Source organism: Lissotriton vulgaris, chromosome 12 (assembly GCF_964263255.1).
Source record: "Lissotriton vulgaris chromosome 12, aLisVul1.2, whole genome shotgun sequence".
Classification (NCBI taxonomy): domain Eukaryota; kingdom Metazoa; phylum Chordata; class Amphibia; order Caudata; family Salamandridae; genus Lissotriton; species Lissotriton vulgaris.
This window is the reverse complement of record NC_141700.1, coordinates 754,787,298-754,810,450: the sequence shown is the minus strand read 5'-3', so window position 1 is coordinate 754,810,450 and position 23,153 is coordinate 754,787,298. Positions and strand designations below refer to the sequence as shown.

Below are 23,153 nucleotides of genomic sequence, written 5' to 3'. Positions count from 1 at the left end.
TAAACTTACAGCATCACTGACATTTCCCCCTTCCCTTCAGACGATGTCATGGCACCCTCGGGCTCAGTCATACTATTTATCAGGTCGGACTGCCACCACTGTCTTCGCCCTCTCGAAAACCTCCTTAAAAGCTGTTGTTTCAGACACAGCAAAAAAGTGGGTCGATAAATTGTATTAATCTGGCACAATGTGGGGTAACCATCTGCCTTAATTTCATGGCTGTTTGTTTGGCCTCGGGTCAGTTTGGAACAGATTCACGTGGTTTGACCAAGCCTTGGCCTCCCTTTCTGCCAGTGACGTCAGAAAGGTTGGCAATAGCACCTTCCTTGATGACGTTCTTGCCAGGGCTAGCCAGAAACTGGTCCTTGGATGCTTCATTCCGGTCTAGGAAAGACATGGCTTGGCAGTACGGGCTGGACTGTTCCCATGAGGTACAGGGTCAAGGCTGATTTGCATATAGCCAGTGTCTGACCTAGGGTGGTGTGGAGTGCAAAAAAACGATGGATTTAGGCCCAGATCTTTGTACTGGGGTGAATGTAAGACATTGTTCTGCATTCTGTCCATCAACTGTGTTTTTTGCAAAAGGCAGTACCTAATGGCAGGCCTTCTGTAAACCGGAGGCTCTTTACATGGTTCTCGCCCCTGAATTTTCTGTTTTCTAACCAGCTGGGATTTCACAACAATAAACTTGTCCGCCCCCGCAGCCAGCTCGCTAAGACCACTCGAGTCCGTCTCTGTTCTTCTCTGGCGGTCAGATTCGATCTGACTGGTGTTTATTTATTTTTTAATAGTACCGCGGCTTGAGCCACATCACTTTATATTCACATTGAATGTTAAGTCGCAGTTTTGCTTTCTTGTTGATCTGACACACATTATCGCGGCTGTTTTGGTTCACATGGTCAGCTCTGCGATTCCCCACCTGCTGGCTCCTTGCTTCCTGCCTGTGCCACGCCCCTATGACGTCACTGGAACAGAAGAAGTGGGGGTCACCCTTGTTTTCCCGTGGAAACAATTGCTGCACAAAATTGCTCCTGCATAACCGGCAGGGGGCAGCGCTGCGCTGCCGTCCTCTGTATGACACCCTTCGGGTGACGCTGCAGGCTGCTTCTGACCACTTGCAACCGGGGAAATATTTATTTTTAGGCCCTTTTCTACAATCTGGCTCCTGTCATTGGTGGCACCCTGAGGCAGCTGCCAACAATTGCCTCGATAAAGCGGTCTCTGTGCCGTGTGTTTGTAAATGTGCCAAGCCTCGAGAAGAGAAGGCAAAGTTGCAACTCTGCTAAAAAGGTGACGTGTTTTCGGCAGTTTAAGCCCCGCCCTCCTGGGGTGAGGCAGAGTCTACACCTTGCACCGCAGCACATGGTGGTGGGGCAATCAACCCCCTCCCCCCCCCCAGTCATAAAACTTGCACGGGGTGTGGTGCAAGAGTGCAGGGCAGGGGTAAAACCTGCAAGGAGGGCACTGACAAGTAACAAGCATTGGCAAGATCTATTGGCTCTTGCAATATGTTTTAGCAATGCTGTACACCAGAGTGGCAGCTGTTCAGCATGGCTAAAAGTCAGTAGGGTAAAGGAGAGTGGTGTCGAGTGGGGTGTTCTGGAGTGGTGTAGATTGGCGTGGAGTGGAGTGTGGTACAGTAGAGTGGAGTGCTGTGGAAAGGAGTGAAATAGTGTCATGGAGTCGCATACAGTGTTGTGAAGTGTTGTGGAGGGAGTAGTGTTGTAGAATGGAAGGGCGTAGAGTTGAGTGGCGTAGAGAGGAGCACAGTGTCAGTTGAGTGGAGTAGCATAGAGGGTTGTGGTTCAGTGTGGAGGGCCGTAGGGGGTGTTGCGTAGAGTGTTGTAGAGTGGCATACAGCGGAGTAGATTGTCATAGTGTGTAGTGGCGTAGAGTGGAGTAAAGTGGCATGGCGTGGCATAGAGCGAGTTGCATAAAGTGGAGTAGTCAGTGGAGCAGAGTTGAATAGAGTGGAGCATCGTGGAGTGTCATGGAGTGGCCTAGAGTAAAGCGGCGCAATGTACAGTGGTGCAGAGTAGATTGGCGCAGTGTGCAGTGGTCTTGAGTACATTAGTCTTGAGTAAAGTGGTGTAGAGTAGAGCTGCATAGAGTGCACTTGCATAGAGTAGAGCAGTACAGAGTATATTGCAGTTGCATAGAGGGTAATGGCATAGAGTGAAGTGGCTCAGAGTGGCGTAGAGAGGCTTAGAGTGAAGTGGAGTTTACAGAGTGTAGAGCAGTCGCATAGAATGCAGTGGCATAGAGTGCAGTCATGCAGAGTAGAGTGTCTAAATGCAGGGTCCTAGAGTGCAGGGTAGAGTGGTACAGAGAGTGCGGTGGTATAGAGTGCAGTGGTGTAGAGTGATGTAACATGCAGTGACATAGAGTAGAATGTTGTATAGCATAGTGGCGTAAAGTTTTGAGGAAAGTGGTGGAGTGATGTTGAGTGGCACAGAGAGCAATCGAGTGGCCTAGACTGCAGTGGCAGAGTAGATTGTTCAAGAGTACAGTGAAGTGGCGTAAAATGCTGCATGGTGGATTGGCGTAGAGTGCAGTGGCATAGGTAGAGTGGCAGAGAGTGCAGTGTTGCATAGTATGCTGTTGTAGAGTGCAGTGGTATATAGTAGAGTGGCGTACAGTGGAGCAGGATAGAGTAGAGTAATTTGGTGCAGATTAGATTGGAGTAGAATGCATTGGTTTTGAGTAAAGTAGTGTAGAGAGCAGTGTTGCACACTGCGGTGGCATGGAGTGGTGTAGAGTACAGTGGTGCATAGTAGTGTGGGGTAGAGTCCATTGGCTTAGAGTGGAGCGGTGCAGAGAAGAGTGCAGTGACGCAGTGTGGCGTGGAGTGGCGTACTGCAGAGCGGTTTTATGCAAATGTTTATTAAGCGGAACAATAAACCACAGAGCTGCCTTCCCAGGATAAGAAACTGCAGGTGACACAGCTATCACACATAACATATGGTGTTTTTCTAAAGCACATGGCGCTAAATAACAGATGTTTATTGATATCCTGTGTTACAGCAAACAAATGATGGACAAAATGCTGACAATGCAGACATTCTCCCTTGTCAAAAGATCTGTATTGAATCCATTGTTCTACTACGCCACCCCAGTTTGGACCCAGCCATATGCAAATCAGTCTTGACACAGTCCAGATCGAACTGCCAGGCCAGGTCTAGGTGGAATTTGCGTAATCGCATGACGCAAATCTCCGGGAAACGGTAAAAAATCTCCGAGCACGCGGAAATTCTGCAAACCCGCGAAATTGCTTGTTCGCGATGCAATTTAACTGTTCGCAATCGCTGTTTGGTGCTCGGGGGGAAATATCTTGCGAACAAGCATTTTGAGAACGCGAACAAGCAAAAAATTTCGCGAAGTCGCGGAACACAGAATTTTGGCCAATTTCGCGTTCTCTGCGGAACACAAAATTACTCTAATTCCGCAAATTCCACGAGCGGAACGGAATTTGCCACACGGGCCTAGCCAGGTCCTCTCTGGACCGGAAACATGCATCCTGGGACCGGTTTCAGGGCATGTCACCCTTCTTCAGCCAGGCTAGCTTGAATCCAGTGGCACAGTGAGCAAGGGACCCACGTCTGGGCATACCCATAACACTTAGGGTGAAAAATGTTACAGCAAACAAATGATGGACGGAATGCTGACAATGCAAACATTCTCCCTAGTCAAGCTATCCTAGCTGATGAGGGCTGAAAGCCCGAAACCGGTCCTAGGATGTTTGTTTCCAGTCCGGGGAGGACCTGGCTTGGCAGTTAGGGCTGAACTGCTCCCATGAGGCACAGGGTCAAGGCTGATTTGCATATGGCTGGGTCCAAACTGGAATGGCATAGTGAGCAAAAAAATTATGGATTTAGGCCCAGATCTCCGTTTTGGGGTGCATGTATGACATTGTTCTGCATTCTGTCCATCACTTGTTCTTTTTGCGTTTATTGTTATCCGCAGCAGGTGTTAAACCCACAAAGCTACCTAGCTGGGACTGGTACCTTTGCCTCGAATATACACAGATCTGAGCAGCATGCACACCGACTAGCGAAGTCATCTAAACGTAATGGAGGGTGCAACCGCAGCACTGGTTCAACCCCCTGAGCTGTCCGAGTGGCTTCCACCGTCATAAGCCACTCCGTGTCAGCCGTTCTCGGACAGGCGGGACCCCAAGCGTGACATTCCTAGCGTGCACGTGAGGACACGTACTGCGGAAAGTATTCATTTAATGTGCATTCGGCTGAAAGGCGGAAGCAGCGCCTCTACTTCGAGAGTCAGTGGCGGGAGAGCAGGAGTCGTCTCAGTTTCGGTTCTCGGGGTGAAATTTGAAAGCGCGTTTGGATGCAGCGCTTAAAAGCGGAGTCGGGCGCGCCTGAGTCTAAGCACTTGCGCTTTCAGTAGATTGCAGAACTGAGGCACGCACGGGGAAGTGAGACACTTGGCCAGGATCACACGTTTCTGGTGACGCAGGGAGGCCGGGACTTGTGCTGTGGCCAACCTGTTTGAGTCATCCATCTGCTTCACCATCCGGAGAGAGCGCGGGCACCCCTCCATCCCACCCCCTGGAGGAACGGGGCCGGTGCAGAGTCGTGCCAGTGGGTGCTGAGGTTGGCTCTGGAGAATGGTGAGGGTGATCAGAAGTGCATACAGCGCCAACTGGCCCCTTCGCAGCGCTCGGAGGCACTAGACACGGGGCAGGTTGCGCCCCGTGCACTTGGCTGCCACCGGGTCCTCCGCATGGAGTCAGGGGAGGGCTGGACCGGACCGGGGGCTGGGCGCCGCACCCTCCCTGCCCTCTCCGCCAATAGACGGGCGGAGGTGAGGGGGGCGGGGAGCCGAGGTGTGGGGGTAGGAACTCGGCGTACAACCCCCGACTCATCCCGCGGCGCTCCCGGGCCAGGAAATGAAGTCACCCGGCTGCAGGCTGGAAGTCTCCCGCCCAGGGCTCTCCAACGGATCCTGGGGAGGGCGGTGAGCGCGGACCCCGGGGGAGGGCCCCCCTGGACCAGGCGTCTTTGGGACCCACTGGACACGGCGGTGAGTGAAGCACCTTTGACACCTGGGTTAGGAGATGCGGTGGGTTGGGCTTTTTCAACAGTTCAGTGCATTCTGGGTCTTGTAGTCCTGGTGCATTACAGGTGGCGCGTGGTAACGGAGAGCCCCAGATTCAACCAGATGCCCCTCTCTAGTGAGGCGTGTGACCTTTTCCCTGCCACCCTCCGCAGTTTGTGGGATGTACATGCCCCAACTGACGTCAAAAATAGCCAGTACAGTGGATTGTTCTCTCTGACCTCACTCGCTGTGCAAGTTGCGTCAGCATGACGTCTCAAACTGTGCAATGCAACGTTTCGTCTGGGTAATAACCACCAAGCCCCTCCTCTGACTCTGACAACAGCAATGGGGCGCATCCTTTTAAGCTTATGACGTCACAAACAGGCGAGGGAATGACGCGGTCTAGGCTCGTGACATCACAAGCACCGGTTGGAATGAAGCACGTTAAGCTCATGACATCACAAATAACCAGTACAGTGAAACGTTCTAAAAGCATGACATCACAAACAGCCATTACAATGAAGCGTTCCAATCTTATGACCTCACAAACAGCCGGTGGAATGGAGCGCTCTAAGCCTATGACATCACAGCCAGTGGGCGGGACGGTGTAAGCCTGCCTGACATCTCAAAGCCAGTGTCATGCAGCCTTGTGAGCTATGACATCACAAGCCATTGGAATATAGCGCTCTAAGTCTATGCCTTCAGTCATTGGAATGTAACGCTCTAAGTCTATGCCTTAAGTCTATGCCTTCAGTCATTGGAATGTAACGCTCTAAGTCTATGCCTTCAGTCATTGGAATGTAACGCTCTAAGTCTATGCCTTCAGTCATTGGAATGTAGCGCTCTAGCCCCCTTGCATCACAAACAGCCACTGTAACACGGTACTCTCCGTTTATGACGTCACATCCAGGCCACTGAATGTAACCCGCACTGCCCGAGGAGTGTAAAAGCCGCCTCGCCACACCCATACCTACGCTTTCTGTCACGCTCGGTGGCCACGCCCCTTCCGTAATCTCCGAAGATCCACCTGCAGCCGGGGATGTTTCCACTGAGGGCCGGAGCAGACCGGAGCAGGGCGGGCGGAGAGCCGCCCCATGCCGTGCAGTATAACACCCGCGGGGTCCGGACACGGACTGCAGAGGATCGTGACGTCAGCACGGTGGGGTGAGTGGAAAGTTGGCTCTGGGAGGGAAGAGACCTGCAGTGCTGGGGCCTTTCTATATCACTGAGGTCTTGGCCACCGACCCCTCGGGCAGAGGCGTGTGAAGGGCAGCAGAATGTTTACCCCACAGCCCAGGCTTGTGCAACCCTCCCTCTAATCCAGACAGCGAAGCAGCTCAGTATATCCATGCATCTGTGGCAGAGAACTTTGATTAATCTCACCATCTCGGCTGCTGCATCCAGCAGGGCTGGCACGGCGTTTCATCCTTCCAGGGGCACTGACACCCATCCCAAGCAGCGCCTGTTTTATAGCGCTTCACCGCTGAGGCTGCAAGCGCTGTATAAAACAGCTAGCAATGCTCGGGTTTCCCTCTTGCCACCGTTTGAGCGGGAGTCTGTCTTTAGTCCAGACTGACATCACATTTTCCCTCAGAAGCCTGGCCGCAGAGGCGAGTAGAAAATACTTATTTGAAAACATGAATAGGAAAAAGCAATGCGGAAAGAACTTAAAATAGAGTAAAACCAAATGCTGCATGAAATAATGGAGAGGTCGAAGCCAAAAAACTTGGTTACCCTGACAGACTCCCGCGCTGGAGAACTGACGCGCAGATAGGCGCTTGGTCAGACTCTTGGCACTTATTCCGCCTGGCAGCCATCGGATTCTGTGTTAATTTTTAATCTATTTATTTTAGACCTGAGTAAGTCTTTCTATATGTATTTTTGGGCGCAAGCGCCTATTTATTGCTGTCCCCACGCTGCAAATCCCCACAATGCTACATATTAATGGTATACCCCCTCCCAACCAGGCGAGGGCGCCAAGTGGTGTGCGCTTGGAGGCTGGGGTTCCCACCTTTCTCAGAAAAAATACCTGTTATTTGTTAACCTGTGGGACTGGATGGGCCAAGACCTAATGACTAAAAAGTGATTTGTGTAAAATTCCCAATATTAATTTGTCAATCTGTCTGCTTTAATGATTATTCAGAAATAATTTAGCTTTCACATACCTTTAAGTGATTTGTTCTTGTTTTCGCTGTTTTAGATTTATAGTTGAAAAGTGAACAAAAGCCAGATTTTGTACGTTTTTCGCTCCTTTTTATTGGCTGACCATAACCATACTGACCAGGCCGGTTAAACACCGGTCAGTTCAAGGGAAATTCCCCGGGTCCTGGTCAGTCCGTCCCTGACCCGAGCAGCCGCCCTTCGTTACGAAATCCTACAATAACCCCAAACGTGTGCACGCATCCCGTTCCGAGAGCCTAGAAGCGCCAAGAATTGGGGCGCTATACTATGCAAATGTATCTGCCAGCCTGTCGTGCCAGTCATCACAAGGGTGAGGGCAGGTGAGTCGGTGCCAGTGATGGCAGGAGGTGCCCAAGATCACGCGGCTGGCGTGAGGATGACTCGGCAAATAAGCAGATGTTTGTTTTTCCGTAGCAGAGCCCGGCATGCCTGTACTAAGAGGTACCGGAGGCCCCGACTTCCTCGTTGGACACATTCTCATGCGACCGACGCGAGAAGGCAGGTGGCTGAGCGCAGCTCTGTTTCCAAGCGCTAGAAAGCACGGTTGGATTGGGGCAGAAAGGCGGCCCAGGCAATAACATGAAAGCGACCCCATTAGCGAGCCAGGTAGGTAGGTAGATGAAAAGCGACCTACATTTGGAAATCGGGGCAGCGGTGAACCTGTAAAGACGCCGTACAGGTGTTTACGAACGCTGCACGCACCCGTGTTTGCAGCGAGCAAGGTTTGTTTCCAGGGCCGGCTTTAGCGCCGCGGGCGAAAATCAGTATTGGCGCCCCAAGGCCACCTCCTCGGATTCCTGGACGACCACTAGGTAAAAGTGCCACCTCTCCGTAGCCCCTCACATACATTTCATTTATTTTAATGTGCTGGTGGAGGCTGGCTTTACTAATAAGAATGCATATTTACCCAAACTAACCCTTTTTAGCAACATTAGGAATAGATAATGAAAGACTAATGAAACCCCAGAACATCCTGACAGCTTCTAACAGTCACTGTTCTATATCAGGGTTGTATTTAATGAACTGCAGCAACAGAAGGATCTCTGTGACAAAAGCAGCAATGCACTCCGCTATCCACATAAAATACAGACCTGGACGGTACACGTTCTTTGCAGCAGGCACATCAACCCTCTGCGCTACTTTATAGAGTCAACACCGCCACTAGACAAAACTCCGACCGCTCTCTCGAACAGGAACATTAAACACAAACTTTATCTTGACATTTTTATTGTTGCCTGAAACCTGGATGCACAAGGAACTCTGCAGAAGGTGTTTGGAAATGGTAAGTTATTGCTGAGCAGAGCCCCCTCTCCATCCTTGCCCCCACCACCAGTCGCACTGCCCTAAAGCCGGCCCTATTTATTTCAATATTGGGAAAATCCCCGTCAGGAAGTTCTTCCGGCACTGCCCGACCCTGGGCAAAGTGGGGTGGAAATGTCAACACTTAAAGGTCTACCCCCCCACCCCTCCGCCAGAGCTGGGCTATCAGGCAGGGCGGTCTGAACATCGCAGGCCTTGTATGAAACTTTCTGAGCTCTCTCCTATGGGGGGGGGGGGGGGTCTCGCTTGAGTCCAGAACCTATCTTGAGAATGTGACACAATTTGTAAAGCGCCTACCGCCTCCCGGGGTCTTTTGTGCGCCTAGTTTCCACAGCATTGCCTTGCCTGTTACATGTGATGTGTTTGGTACCCGGGCTCACCCTGCCCCATCATGTCTGTCAGCTGGGATTCTCCAGTGACGACCCCAGGACCAGAGGACCGTGTTCCCCCTCAGTGACCCCCAGGCCACCCCCACCCCCACCCACACACACGTGTTCTCCCATATTCCCTGCCCTTCCCTTAATCCGTGTTAGTCTCCTGACTGTACCATGTGACAGATGACCTATTTGAGCCCGCCGATCAAAACTCAACCCAGTTTAATGTCTTCCCATCGGCCCCTCCCCGTACTGTTTGTGCTGTGCTCTGTTACCCCCACCTCCTCCTTCTTCTTCCCCATGTCACGTTCCTGCCCCTTCATTCCCTTTCCTGCCCCCTTTCTTGCTCCCTGCTGACATCAGTCTTAGCACCTTGTGGGAAAGCTGTACTCTTACTCCGCCTTACATTACATTACTCAATTTATTTTTCCCGCCACTGGGTTTGGATTACAGAGCTCCACGTTTCCGTTCGGACATTCAACAGTAGCGCCTAGACTCTGGTGGTTAGCAGGTTCACCCCAACCAATAGAGGAGGACCCCGCCCCCACCCCGCCCAATAAACTCACTGGGTTGCCAGGCGACTGCTGACAAATGATGATGGGAGCCTAAAACCACGGTTCCATAGGACAGATGTGAACAGGCCTTGGAAATCTCTGCAACCTGTGAGAACTAATAAACATAGAGAAACACAAAGCAAACCTATAGAAATCTCTCCTCGTAGAAAGAAAAGAAGTTCTGTGGTCGTATAGGAGCTCAAAACGGTGCAGGGGGTGCAGGACTGAAAGGTGAGTTTAAAATCAGCAGTGAGTGCACAAGGAAAGCAAGGCTTGGTACACAGTAGGTGACAGAGGAAATCCTACAAACCGTGTCAGGCCTCCATGTTGAACATTGAATAAACAACTCAAGGTGTGTCGTCAACGTTTCGACCCAATGAGTCACTCTGTGGCTTTCATCAGGACACAGTCCATCGGTCAGCCTGTGAACTTAGTAAAAGTGGGCCCAACTGACTGTAGTTGCATGCGCACAAGTATTTTACCTATACCCATGGAGGGCAGAGCACCTTCGTGGCATTTCTGCCTGTGCTTCTTTCCTTAATCTTGCATCCCCACTCTTGTGCCTACCTTAACCCTACATCTGTTTCTCTCTTTAACCCTGCATATGCTTCCTCAGGCATACATCTGCGTTATGAGTTAACCCTACATCCATGTCTCTACTTCCCCGCCAAACCCTGCATCCCTGCACCTGCCTTCTTGCTCAACCCTGCATGTCTTAATCTGCTTCCCTTATCAACCCTGCATCTCTGCGTCAGTTTCTCTTCTTTACCCTGTATACCTGGGTCTGGTTCCCTTCTTTTACCTTGCCTCTCTACATTTCTCTTCATTACCTTGTATGCCTGTACCTGCTTCTCTCCTTAACCCAGCATCTGTCTGTTTCTCTCCTTTACCCTGTATGCTTGTATCTGTTCTCCTCCTTAGCCCTGCGTCTCTACATCGGTTTCTCTCCTTTACCCTGTATGCCTGGACCTGCTTCCCTTAACCCTGCATCTCTACCTCAGTTCATCTTCTTTACTCTGTACGCCTTCGCTCAATCAATCATTCATAGAGCGCTGGTATATTACCCGTGAGCGTCTCGAGGCGCTGGAGCTGTCCGCTGCTGCGCGGAGGTGATGAATCAAACATCCAGGTCTTGAGCTCTCTTCTGATTCGCTGGAGGGGGGTGTGGTCCGGAAGTGCAGGGGAGGCCGTTCCAAGCCCCCTCTGCAGTTACGGGAAGGAACGCCCTCTGCTGTTGGCTTGTGGGATTCGCGGGGTGTCTGCGATGGAGATGAATCGCGATGTCTGGGCCGTTGGTGGAAGGTCGTGCGTTTGTTGATGTATGCTGGTCCTACGCTATGTAGGGGTCAGCGCCTTGAACTGGGAGGGGAGGTCGAGGAGGAGTCTGGCCGCTGAGTTCTGTATTGTTTGGAGTCTCTTCAGGAGGCGCGCGGAGATCAAGGCGTGCAGTGATCGCTGCAGCGAGCGTGTTTCCATAGTGCAGTCCGATCCCCTCCTTAACCCTGCGTCTCCACATCTGTTTCTCTTCTTTGTCCCGTATGCCTGTCTCTGTTTCCCTCTTTAACCTTGCCTCTCTACCTTTGCTTCTCTTCCCTACCTTGTATGCCTGTACCTGCTTCCATTCTTAGCCCTGCATCTCTATTTCTGTTTCTCTTCTTTACCCTGTATGCATTCATCTGCTTCCCTCCTTAACCCTGCATCTCTACCTGTTTCTCTTATTTGCCCTGTATGCCTGTATCTGCTCCCCTCCTCAACCTTGCATCTCTACCCCAGTATCTCAGCTTTACTCTGGATGCTTGTATCTGCTTTCCTCCTTAGCCCTGCATCTCTCCCTCTGTTTCTCTTCTTTACCCTGTATATACAGCCTGTATCTGCTCCCCTCCTCAACCTTGCATCTCTACCCCAGTATCTCAGCTTTACTCTGGATGCTTGTATCTGCTTTCCTCCTTAGCCCTGCATCTCTCCCTCTGTTTCTCTTCTTTACCCTGTATATACAGCCTGTATCTGCTCCCCTCCTCAACCTTGCATCTCTACCCCAGTATCTCAGCTTTACTCTGGATGCTTGTATCTGCTTTCCTCCTTAGCCCTGCATCTCTCCCTCTGTTTCTCTTCTTTACCCTGTATATACAGCCTGTATCTGCTCCCCTCCTCAACCTTGCATCTCTACCCCAGTATCTCAGCTTTACTCTGGATGCTTGTATCTGCTTTCCTCTTTAGCCCTGCATCTCTCCCTCTGTTTCTCTTCTTTACCCTGTATATACAGCCTGTATCTGCTCCCCTCCTCAACCTTGCATCTCTACCCCAGTATCTCTGCTTTACTCTGGATGCTTGTATCTGCTTTCCTCCTTAGCCCTGCATCTCTCCCTCTGTTTCTCTTCTTTACCCTGTATATACAGCCTGTATCTGCTCCCCTCCTCAACCTTGCATCTCTACCCCAGTATCTCAGCTTTACTCTGGATGCTTGTATCTGCTTTCCTCCTTAGCCCTGCATCTCTCCCTCTGTTTCTCTTCTTTACCCTGTATATACAGCCTGTATCTGCTCCCCTCCTCAACCTTGCATCTCTACCCCAGTATCTCAGCTTTACTCTGGATGCTTGTATCTGCTTTCCTCTTTAGCCCTGCATCTCTCCCTCTGTTTCTCTTCTTTACCCTGTATATACAGCCTGTATCTGCTCTCCTCCTTAACTTGCATCTCTACCCCAGTATCTCAGCTTTACTCTGGATGCTTGTATCTGCTTTCCTCCTTAGCCCTGCATCTCTCCCTCTGTTTCTCTTCTTTACCCTGTATATACAGCCTGTATCTGCTCTCCTCCTTAACTTGCATCTCTACCCCAGTATCTCAGCTTTACTCTGGATGCTTGTATCTGCTTTCCTCCTTAGCCCTGCATCTCTCCCTCTGTTTCTCTTCTTTACCCTGTATATACAGCCTGTATCTGCTCTCCTCCTTAACTTGCATCTCTACCCCAGTATCTCAGCTTTACTCTGGATGCTTGTATCTGCTTTCCTCCTTAGCCCTGCATCTCTCCCTCTGTTTCTCTTCTTTACCCTGTATATACAGCCTGTATCTGCTCTCCTCCTTAACTTGCATCTCTACCCCAGTATCTCAGCTTTACTCTGGATGCTTGTATCTGCTTTCCTCCTTAGCCCTGCATCTCTCCCTCTGTTTCTCTTCTTTACCCTGTATATACAGCCTGTATCTGCTCTCCTCCTTAACTTGCATCTCTACCCCAGTATCTCAGCTTTACTCTGGATGCTTGTATCTGCTTTCCTCCTTAGCCCTGCATCTCTCCCTCTGTTTCTCTTCTTTACCCTGTATATACAGCCTGTATCTGCTCTCCTCCTTAACTTGCATCTCTACCCCAGTATCTCAGCTTTACTCTGGATGCTTGTATCTGCTTTCCTCCTTAGCCCTGCATCTCTCCCTCTGTTTCTCTTCTTTACCCTGTATATACAGCCTGTATCTGCTCTCCTCCTTAACTTGCATCTCTACCCCAGTATCTCAGCTTTACTCTGGATGCTTGTATCTGCTTTCCTCCTTAGCCCTGCATCTCTCCCTCTGTTTCTCTTCTTTACCCTGTATATACAGCCTGTATCTGCTCCCCTCCTCAACCTTGCATCTCTACCCCAGTATCTCAGCTTTACTCTGGATGCTTGTATCTGCTTTCCTCCTTAGCCCTGCATCTCTACCTCTGTTTCTCTTCTTTACCCTGTATATACAGCCTGTATCTGCTCTCCTCCTTAACTTGCATCTCTACCTATGTTTCTCAGTTTTACTTTGTATCCTTTTATCTACCTCCCTCCTTAACCCTGCATCTTTACCTCTAATTCTCTTCTTTACCCTGTATGCATTCATCTGCTTCCCTCATTAATCTTGCATCTTTAGCTTTGTTTCTTTGCATTACTCTGTATGCCCCTATCTGCTTCCCTCCTTAGCCCTGCATCTCTACGTTTCTCTTCTTTACCCTGTATGCATTCATCTGCTTCCCTCATTAATCCTGCATCTTTAGCTCTGTTTCTGTGCATTAATCAGTATGCGTGTATCTGCTTCCCTTCTTACCCCTGCATCTCTACGTTTCTCTTCTTTACCCTGTATGCATTCATCTTCTTCGCCTCCTTACCCCTGCATCTCTACCTCTACACCTGTTCCTCTTCTTTACACTATATGCCGGTCTCTGCTTCCCTCCTTAACCCTGCATCTCTATCTGTTTCTCTTCGTTGCCCTGTATCCCGTTTCTGCTTTCGTCCTCCCCTGCATCTCTACCGCTGTTTCTCTACTTTACCCTGTATGCCTATATTTGTTTCGTTTCTTAATTTTACATTCGCCCTTCTGCTTCCATACTAAAGCTTGCATCCCCATCTGCGTTCCCTCTGAGCCTTGCATCCCTTCATCTTCTTTCTTGCTTCATCCTGCACCTGCTCAGCCCCGCATTTCTCCCTTTTCCCCTTCACCCTGCATCTGCTTCCCTGCTGGGCCCTGCCTCCCTGCGCCTTGTTCCCTCGTAACCCCCACTCCCCACACCTGCTTGTATTCCCCATGCCTGATGCTCCCTCTTATCTTCGCGTGATGGAGCGTTGCCTGGCAACCGGCGGCGCCCTGGTTGAGGGTGCTTGGGAGAGTCCACAGAACACCTGGAGAGGGTAGACCCAGGCACAGCTGTAGGAGGCTGGCCGGGCTGGGGAGAGGCGTCCCGTCCCGGCCGGACCAGTGTTCAAACGTGCAAATAAAGCTGGCCTCTGGGACGCCTGGCCTCCTGCCAGAGGCAACACTCTCAGATAAAGGCGCCCCCCCCCCACCCCCCTGGGGGCCGGGGTTTTGTAACTTTTCTGGACTCTGAGGAGATTGTGTGCACTGGCCTGGAGCAGATGTGTGCCAGCGGCGGGCGCGCAGCTCTCTGTGCGCTGCAAGAAGCCAAGCTTCAGTGAGCTGACTCGGGTGAGAAGATAGTAACAAACCCCTGCCCAAGAGGTCAAAGAGCAGGACCCGAACTCAGCTGACCGGGTCAGGGGCCACGAGGATCAGAAACCAAGAAGTGGCCGTTCAGCTGGATGCTGGGGGCCTGCAGAGGAGCCCCCCACCCCACCCCACCCGCGGCGAGCTGGAGAGCAGCAATGAGAGAGGATGTGGTCTAACGACTAGAGCTGCCGACTTTGGTGCTGGAAACCAGGGTTCGAGCCTCAGGGTCCTACTCCTCCACATCCTGTGATTCTGGGTAAATCACGTAATCTCCCCGTGCTGTACAAAACAAAACAAGCATTGGCATAGCCAATAGGTCTCACTTTTGGGACCTTCTACGTATTTAGTTATGCAGAACAATATCCTTGGTGCAACCACATCAACTGTTGCATGGCTAAACACTTATAAGGTTCCAAAGGAGAGACATATTGTCTATGCCACTTCGTTGGGTTGTGTGGTGGGGTTGTGTGGTGTGTGTGTGTGGGGTTGTGTGGGGTTGTGTGGTGTGTGGGGTTGTGTGGTGGGGTTGTGTGGTGGGGTTGTGTGGTGGGGTTGTGTGGGGTGTGTGGGGTTGTGTGGTGTGTGGGGTTGTGTGGGGTGTGTGTGTGGGGTTGTGTGGTGTGTGTGGGGGGTGGTGTGTGTGTTGGGTTGCGTGTAGTTGTGTGGGGTTATGTGGTGTGTGTGTGTGGGGTGGTGTGTTTGTGTGGTGTGTGTGTGGGGGGTGGTGTGTTTGTGTGTGTGTGTGGGGTGGTGTGTGTGTGGTATGTGTGTGTGGAGTTATGTGGTGTGTGTTGGGTGGTGTGTGTGTTGGGTTGCGTGTAGTTGTGTGGGGTTATGTGGTGTGTGTGTGTGTGGGGGGTGGTGTGTTTGTGTGGTGTGTGTGTGTGGGGTGGTGTGTGTGTGGTATGTGTGTGTGGAGTTACGTGGTGTGTGTGGGGTGGTGTGTGTGTGTGTTGGGTTGCATGTAGTTGTGTAGGGTTGTGTGCTGTGTGTGTGGGGTTGTGTGGTGTGTGTGGGGGGTTGTGTGGTGTGTGTGTGTGGGGGGTTGTGTGGTGTGTGTGTGTGTGGGGTTGTGTGCTGTGTGTGTGGGGTTGTGTGGTGTGTGTGTGTGTGGGGTTGTGTGGTGTGTGTGTAGGGTTGTGTGGTGTGTGTGTGGGGTTGTGTGGTGTGTGTGTGGGGTTGCGTGGGGTTGTGTGGTGTGTGTGTGGGATTGCGTGGGGTTGTGTGGTGTGTGTGTGGGGTTGTGTGTGTGTGGGGGTGTTTGGGAGGTCTGTGTGGGGATGTGGGGGTGTGTGTGGGTGTTTGTGGGGTGGTTTGTGTGTGTGGTTCTGAAGGGGGGTTGTGTGTGTGTGGTTGGGTGTGTGGGGTTGTGTGGTGTGGGTGTGTGGGGTTGTGTGCATGGAAGGTTTAGGTTTACTTTATTGTACAGTTAATTAAAACTCACAATATAAAACGTACATCATTAAAATCGTTGTAAGCTTAAAAACGCGCGTATTATTAAAGGAAAAAAAGGTATAAAAACCATATTGAGTTATCGTTCTCGATTACAGTGTCTCTAGCCCACTTGTGAGAATTAAAAGTATGAGTCAATCTTCTCAGCTTGCTTTGGCTTGGCTGGACCTTGGCAGACTATTTCTTGATTGGCGAGTTATTAGATGCTGTTGATCACTGTGCTGTGTAGTTGAGCAAGTCTTGTGGATACAATGTCAAAAAACTTCGTCAGTCTGCAATTTAATTGGACCTCTTCTGGGTTGAAGCATATCATCACGGCTTGCCTGCAGCTTTTTACACCTTTTTGATTCCAAAGTGGTCGAAATAAAGCGCGCCTTATGTCTATCAGGATAGGGCAAATACAGATTATGTGGATTAAATCCTCATTCCCTGATTTGCAAAGACGGCAAAGATGTTCATCTGGCCTCCTTTTCCATGGTGCCAAGTGAGGTAGAATTGGTAGAATTCCAAAGCGCAGATTTAGAAATTTATCTTTTGTCTTCCGCGTGAGGCCCATTTTCAGATATTTATGCGGTTTCAGGGAATTATAATCTTTCAGCACGACCCACCCGTGTGCCCTCTTGGCCAGGGTTTCTTTATCTTCGATAGATGATATTAATTTAGTAACTTTTGTTACCACCTTTTTGAAGCTGTTGTTGTCAGCTGATGACTCCCAAAGGCTGATTAGGTCCAGATATTCCAAAGAGTTTAAAAGGTATTTCTTAGCGGGTGAGTTTGATCGTATTGACAATTCTGTCCATAGGTGAGCGTTTAGGGTTCCCCGTTCCGAGCATTTGATTTTGCGCCAGCATTTTATATAGGCGCCTCTTCTCTCTACCGTTTGTTTTTGGATGCCAAATTCGAGACGTATTTGGGCAGGGGAGACATAGTTTGGCAGACGGAAGATTGCCCTGTATGCTCTGCTGATTATTTTGTCAAGGGCATTAGCGTCCTTCCCTTGCATGGGTTCGCTACCGTATGTGAGCATAGGCTGGAGGCGTGCATTAATCACCTGTAGGAGGGGGCCAAATGATCGTTCAGGGAGAACTTTTTGTAGCGGCTTCATTGTGAATTGAAAAGTAGTTCCCTTCCGTGCTGTAGCCTCTAGCTGGGGTTTGAACGAGCCTCTACTGTCTAGAAGTACGCCAAGGTATTTATAGTTGGTAACTTGGTCCAGCCTTTGACCATCCAAGGACCATGCCAATTTCTTTAATTTGTTGTAATTCACTGACATGACTTTAGTCTTGTTTAAGTTAATCTTCAAAGCGTTTTTTATTGAAAATTGGTTGGTGGTGTCCAAGAGATGTTGCAGTCCAATTGGGGAACGACTTACCAAGACAAGGTCATCGGCATAAAGAAGGTTTGATAGCAAGATATCTCCCAGCCTTGGTGCGTGTGAAATGGTTTTGTCCAACTCTCCAGGCAAGTCTGCGAGGAAAAGATTGAACAACATGGGAGCGAGGACGCATCCTTGTTTTAGACCTTTAGTGGTGTTGATTTGCCTGGAAAGGTGCGTCCCGCTACCAAGTTTGATCTTGACCCAGGTGTTGGTATGCAGTAGTATCAGCTGCTGCAGTAATGGCCCCGGTATCCCCCACTTGTCTAGTTTCAGCCAAAGTTTATTTCGGTCAACGTGATCAAACGCTGCAGTATAATCAATAAAACATAGAAATAGTGAGCTCTTGGTTGTCTTGGCAGCGTCTGTCAGTAGGGTTAACGCCATGATATTTGTGATTGTGCCCTGTCCTCTGCAGAATCCAGTTTGGTTAATGGGGATGATGTGTTTTAGGGTTGCCCACGATGTTAGTTCCTCCAGGAGGAGGCCCGCGTAGTACTTTGCCTCTGTGTCAATTAGGGCGATGAGGCGATAATTACTTGGGGTGCTCCTGTCACCCTGTTTGTGGATCGGACTAAGTATTGATCCGCTCCAGGTTGAAGGGCACATCGCTGTTTCCCTAACTTCCTGGAAGAGTGGCACCAGTGTCTCGCTCCAGAAGTTGGCTTCGTGCTTATACATTATTGGTGGGACTCCATTGGGCCCAGGAGCTCCTTCCGGTTTCCCTTTGGATATTTGTTTCTTAATCCTAGCTGCTGTTATTGTATGTTTTTTTTCCTCACTGCCTAAGGGTGGTCTAAGGCTTAATGTTCCGTCTATCTCCAGCGTTGCAGAGTTCCATGATGTCTTCACCGGAATTGTGTCTTTGTTTTCATTTGCATTTATTCGATGATTGGATGTCATTTTCATGTTGCTCTTTATGATCTTCGTAGTTAGATTTTTTCCTCTAGATAAGCCCACCTCAGTTGTTTTGTCATTGAAGTGTGTTGATAAGTAGTGGGCCCATACGGGTTCGGATACATGGGAATTTATGCCTTTGTGGCTTGGACGTTGGAGGCTTTGTATTGTTTTCCAAAACCTGGCACTGTTGTTCTGTTTAGAGTCGTATACGATTTTCGCCCATAGGTCCTCGTTGATTTTCCTTTTCCTTTCCCAGATTGTCTTGTTGAGCCGAGTCTTTAGGGATCGCAGTTCCTCATGCAGGGGGTCGTTGTTTGGTTGTTTACGGAGTTTCCTAAGGATTATGGTTATTTCCCGTTTTAGTTTTTTTATCTCCTGTGTAGTTACTTTTACTGATGTGTAGGTTGATGAGGTCGTGGTATAGAATTTTTGCTCTGTGGCGAATTTTGTTCAGAGTTCTGCTACAAAATCTTCCCAGGCCTCTAGTGGGTTCCTTGACGAGCTTGAGATCTGATTCAGGATTACTCTTGCATTGATTGTAAGCTCTTCTACTTCATCAGTCTTGCACCTTATCCGTCTGAGATTGGTGGAGTGCTCAGTGCCAGCAGTTTTTCTTTCTTCCAGATCAATCCCTCTGGTACTGTATAGTTCCACTTCCTGTGGTTGATGGTCGCTTTCACCATTTACACCGATCTTGAATGAGCAAATTGCGTCAAACAGAGGGAGTGTTACGAGGGTAAAGTCGAGATGCGAAGAGGTAGATGAAGAAAAGTATGTGAATGCTGGAGGTGTGTCCTCTTCAAATCGACCATTTAATACCCTCAGATTTAGTTGCTCTAGACCTCTTAATAGCTGACTTGAGCATCTTGTTTGCTTTTTGGGAGTAGGTGCGGCTTGATTGGGAATTCCCCAAGCGATGTTAAGGTCTTGTACCATTTCGTCTTCTGATTTATCTCCGAAGAGTTGAAGGTTGAAATCACCTGCCAGGAGTAAGTTCTCTATTTCCCTTTCTTCCATCAATCTTGCCACCTCATTGACCAATTCTCCCGCTCCTTTTGATCTGTGCTTAGGATGTAAATATGTATTTATTATATGCAGTTGTTGGGCAACCTGGTTTATTATGATAGTTATTACTATAGCCTGTATGGCACTTGTAGGTGTTATTTTTGCCTTTATTGCTTCTATTTTTCCTATGGTGAGTATCGAAGCTAGCGATGCCAGACCTCCTGAGCTGTGACCATAGGACGAGTTTCTTATGGCTGGGTGAATTTGGGTTGAGTATCCTTGAAGGGAGAACTCTTTCTCCTCCCAGGTTTCTTGGAGCAGAATCAGGTCGAATGATTTTAGGTGGTTTAGTGTGTTTGGGTCGTCTAGTTTACCAGTCAGACCGTTTATGTTCCAAATGCATATTTTTATGTTTGGTGCGTCAGCTTTTGTGGAGGAGTGGCTTGGTGACCTTTGTCACTTTGTGGCGCCTGCGGTTATTGTCCGCCGTATGTTTGCCCAGCTTGGGTTAAGTTGGTAGGTTGTCGAGGATGTTGAAGTGTCGTTCGGTCCTGGTGAGTTACTGCGTGCTCCTTTTAGAATCGAGTTCACTTTTAGTGGGTGGTCTTTATTACTTCCTTCTAGGAGTGGGGTGGGATAAGCGGGTCTCTTTCCCGGTACCAATTTTATTCCCCATGTGGAGAATCTGAGTGTTTCCCCTAAAATTCGACCTGCTATTTCTTTTGTTTTCCATACTGACTTTGTTGTATCACTGTCTCGTCGGTCAGTTGGTGAGTGAAATTCAATTGATAGCAGATCTGCTGTGTTAATGTGTGATAGACTTTCAATTGAGTGGATGAGTCTTAGTATATTACCCCTGTTTAGGGTGTCCACTCTACCTCTAGATTTGAATTCGGGGATGAACAGAATGATGTCTGTCTCATTTGTTCCTGGGGACTGTCTGCACGGATAAGTGGGTGTCATGTGTTGGTTGACACTGTTTGGGGGTTCGGCACTATGTAACGTGTCCTTGTAGGTAGTGGTGATTCCATGTTGATTCCGGGTGGTGGTGTTCTTACAAAGTTCAGCTTGGATTATTGACTGATTAATGTTTATATTATCTTTACTGAAGTGGGTCAAAACCCCTTGGGCCTGATCTTTGTTGTGCGTTCCACATTGCGTTTGTTGTGACAATACTGTTGACTTTTTAACTTCTGTTATACTTCCGCTACTCCGTATGTCGTGTGCGGTATCTGTTGCAGGGGTAAGCTGTTTTGTAATGACTGGGCTGGTGACTTCCTGCTCCATCTGTTTGCCTGCTCCCTCTTTTACTTGTTTCAGTGTTGAGGTCTCTGCTAGTTCCAGAGTCGTAGTGTCGGTAGATTGGATATCTGTGGGAGGTGACTTTGTGTCCTCCATGAGCTTCTCGTTTTTTCGTTTTTGTTCTTTATCTCCTGGCGTTGTTATTGACTCAATCTTATTGATACAACAAATGTCTATTGTCTTTCTATTCCTGCCCTTCCTTTTTTGTTTACGGCGGGCACGTGCATTTGTAGATGGCTCTGCCCCTTCCCTGCCGATGGTGGAAGTGGTCAGGAGGGAATCATCTCTAATGCTTATGGGTTTTGGGGATAAATCGCCTTGCTTGCTGGAGATGGGGTGGATCTTGCCACCTGGTGTTTTTTGGCTGGGACCTGTGCTGCTGGTCTTTGCCTCTGTGGCTAGCTGTGTTGTGATGTTTTCTTTTAAGTCCACCAGGAGGTTCCCCAGAATTGTCGGTAGTGTTGATAGCTTATCAATTATCGGGGAGCAGATGCACTCAGTTCTTAGTTTTGCTGATTCTTGCCCTCTTTTTATAAGGCCATTAAGATCTGATAGTTTGTTTTCTATCCCTGTTGTGGCATCTGCTAGCGCCTGGAGGACGGTTAGCTGCAGATCCAGTTTGTCTGATTGATACTGCAGTGCTGTGGCTGACAGTTGAATTGTGTTCAGTAAGTTTGCCCAAAATATGTTGGTGGGACCGTTACTCCCTGCAATGGACGGGGAGGCGAGGTCTTCCGTAGAGCTGTTGTGGGTAGGCTTTACGCTGTATGAAGCTACTAAGTCCTCCCATTCTTGTGTTGCCAGAAAAGTCATGTCTGGATTACTGAGGTCCACAGGTGGGAGTTGTGAAGGGTGAGTTGGTGGATTGGAGCTCCTTTGCTGTTCCTCGACTATTAGGTTTTCATGATGCGTAACTGGTTGCATGTTTGGGTTGCAGTATGCTGCATGGCGAGTTGTAAATGGTCCTTCATGTTTGCTCTGGGAGTTCTGATGTGTTTGAGGATTTTGGGAAGAGGGGGAGTGTTCTCTCAGGTCGTTGGCCTGCTGATGCTCAGATAGATCATTAGTTTGTAAGGCCCCATTTTTCTTGTCTGGGCTCTTTTCATTCACGGGCGTGAGTTTCCCAGAACTCTGTACCGGGTGCCCTGCATGTGGTGAGGAGTTGGCGTGGCGACTAAGCTGGCCGCTGTCCGCATCGGAGGCTTCTGCACTGTTACCATTTTGTCCCCCTTGTGCTCCGTCCCCCCTTTTGGTTTTCCAATGGGCTGTTGTCTCCGTTTCAGTTTGGGAGTTATGAATTTCAACTACTGTTGTTCCAGTTACTTGGAGTGTCTGACGTTCTGCTGCTGACTGGCTTTCCGCTGCCTCCGGTCGCAGTGGGGATTGTAGACCCGTAATGATTTTATTGTTTGAGTAGATTATGTTGCCAGGATCTTTGAGAAAGGTAAATTTTGTGTAAATTTTAGGCTGGTAAAGACTTGAGTGCTTTTTTGTTGACTGTTCATCTGTATCTATGTCTATGTCAACAATCTCGTCCTGCTTTTTCCTTTTGGCTCCTTTAACTCTTATTGGGGTTCCTTTTGGCTGTTTTTCACCTCCTAGGACCATTGTAGGTTGCAAGTTCATTGCTCGGCTTTCTATTGGGCCGTCTGTTAGACGGACGTTTGTTTCCAGGGTGTCGCTTATGCTGATGGTACCGTTGTCCTCGGTGTTGCGCCCAGTAGGGTCATCTGTTTCTGAGGTTTCTTTACTCCCATTACTCCCATTGAGTGGCTGTAGGGCTGCCTTCTTTTTGGGTTTGAGAGAAGGCCTTGTGAGGGTTCTTCTTATTCTTCCAGACCTCATGTCGGTATTCTATTCACCGTCTACTGGTGCCTTTATTTCTCCTCCACTCTGCCTTATGCCTCTTTAACGTTTAATGTTTTTCTAACCCCCCCCCCCCCCGGGGATCCGTGAGCTGTTCTGGGCCTCTGGCAGTGCTGATTCCCACTATGAATCAGTGGGGTCTCTTTGCGGTTTCCTTCCACCGCTGGTGCTGGTACTGGTGGTGTGGTGTGCTGCTGTATCCACCTTGTGCTCTTTCTTGTGCCTCCTTGTCCCCCTGTAGCCCCTTAATGGTGAGGTGCTGGGGTCTTGATGTGAGCCAGGACAGACCAACACGACAACGTGACAGTGTGTAAGTGGGGGGCAGTATAGAGCTAAAAGCTTGATGCTCTTCCTCCTCCACCTATGACTATTTCTTTTTTGCTGGGGGCTTCCGTGAGTTTTTTTTTTTTTTTTTTTATGGCTGTCGGCTGTACGTGGCACCTCTCTGCAGTTAGAGTGGGGGCGAGGCGGTTGGGTGGCAGACCGGCGCTGGGGTTGAGGTGGTCGATTCCCCCACTCTCGCAGACTGCCCCCGGGGGCTCACAACTGATCGCCGCCGCCGTCCGCGCTGGACCGGGAGCACTGTTAGTGGAGCAGCTTAGCAAAAGCAGCAGCAGCCCCAATCGCCCTGCACCCCCGCTCGCCACCAGGGAAAACAGCAGAGATGGCGGATGGTGGAGGACGGGCGGGCGGGCGGCGGCGTGCTCAGTGGGCTCGGCGGATCACGGCAGTACTGAGGATGCCGAGAGGGTGTCAAAGCCCGGTGTGCAAGTGCCAGCAACTCCGGCTCCCCGTGCATCAACGCCGACGCCGAC

General features: G+C 49.7%; 1 protein-coding gene across 2 annotated transcripts in view; it reads left to right on the top strand.

The window, feature by feature from the left end:
* ARHGEF15 (Rho guanine nucleotide exchange factor 15) overlaps positions 1-23,153 on the top strand; it is a 365,779-nt gene that overhangs the window by 142,799 nt on the left and 199,827 nt on the right. The window contains exon 1 of one of the 2 annotated variants that reach the window (XM_086946047.1): positions 4,881-5,040. The exons of the other annotated variant lie outside the window; for it this stretch is intronic. The gene's annotated coding sequence lies outside the window, so the exon portion shown is untranslated. Of the gene's footprint in view, positions 1-4,880; positions 5,041-23,153 lie in introns of those variants that run through there. 2 annotated transcript variants of the gene reach the window in all.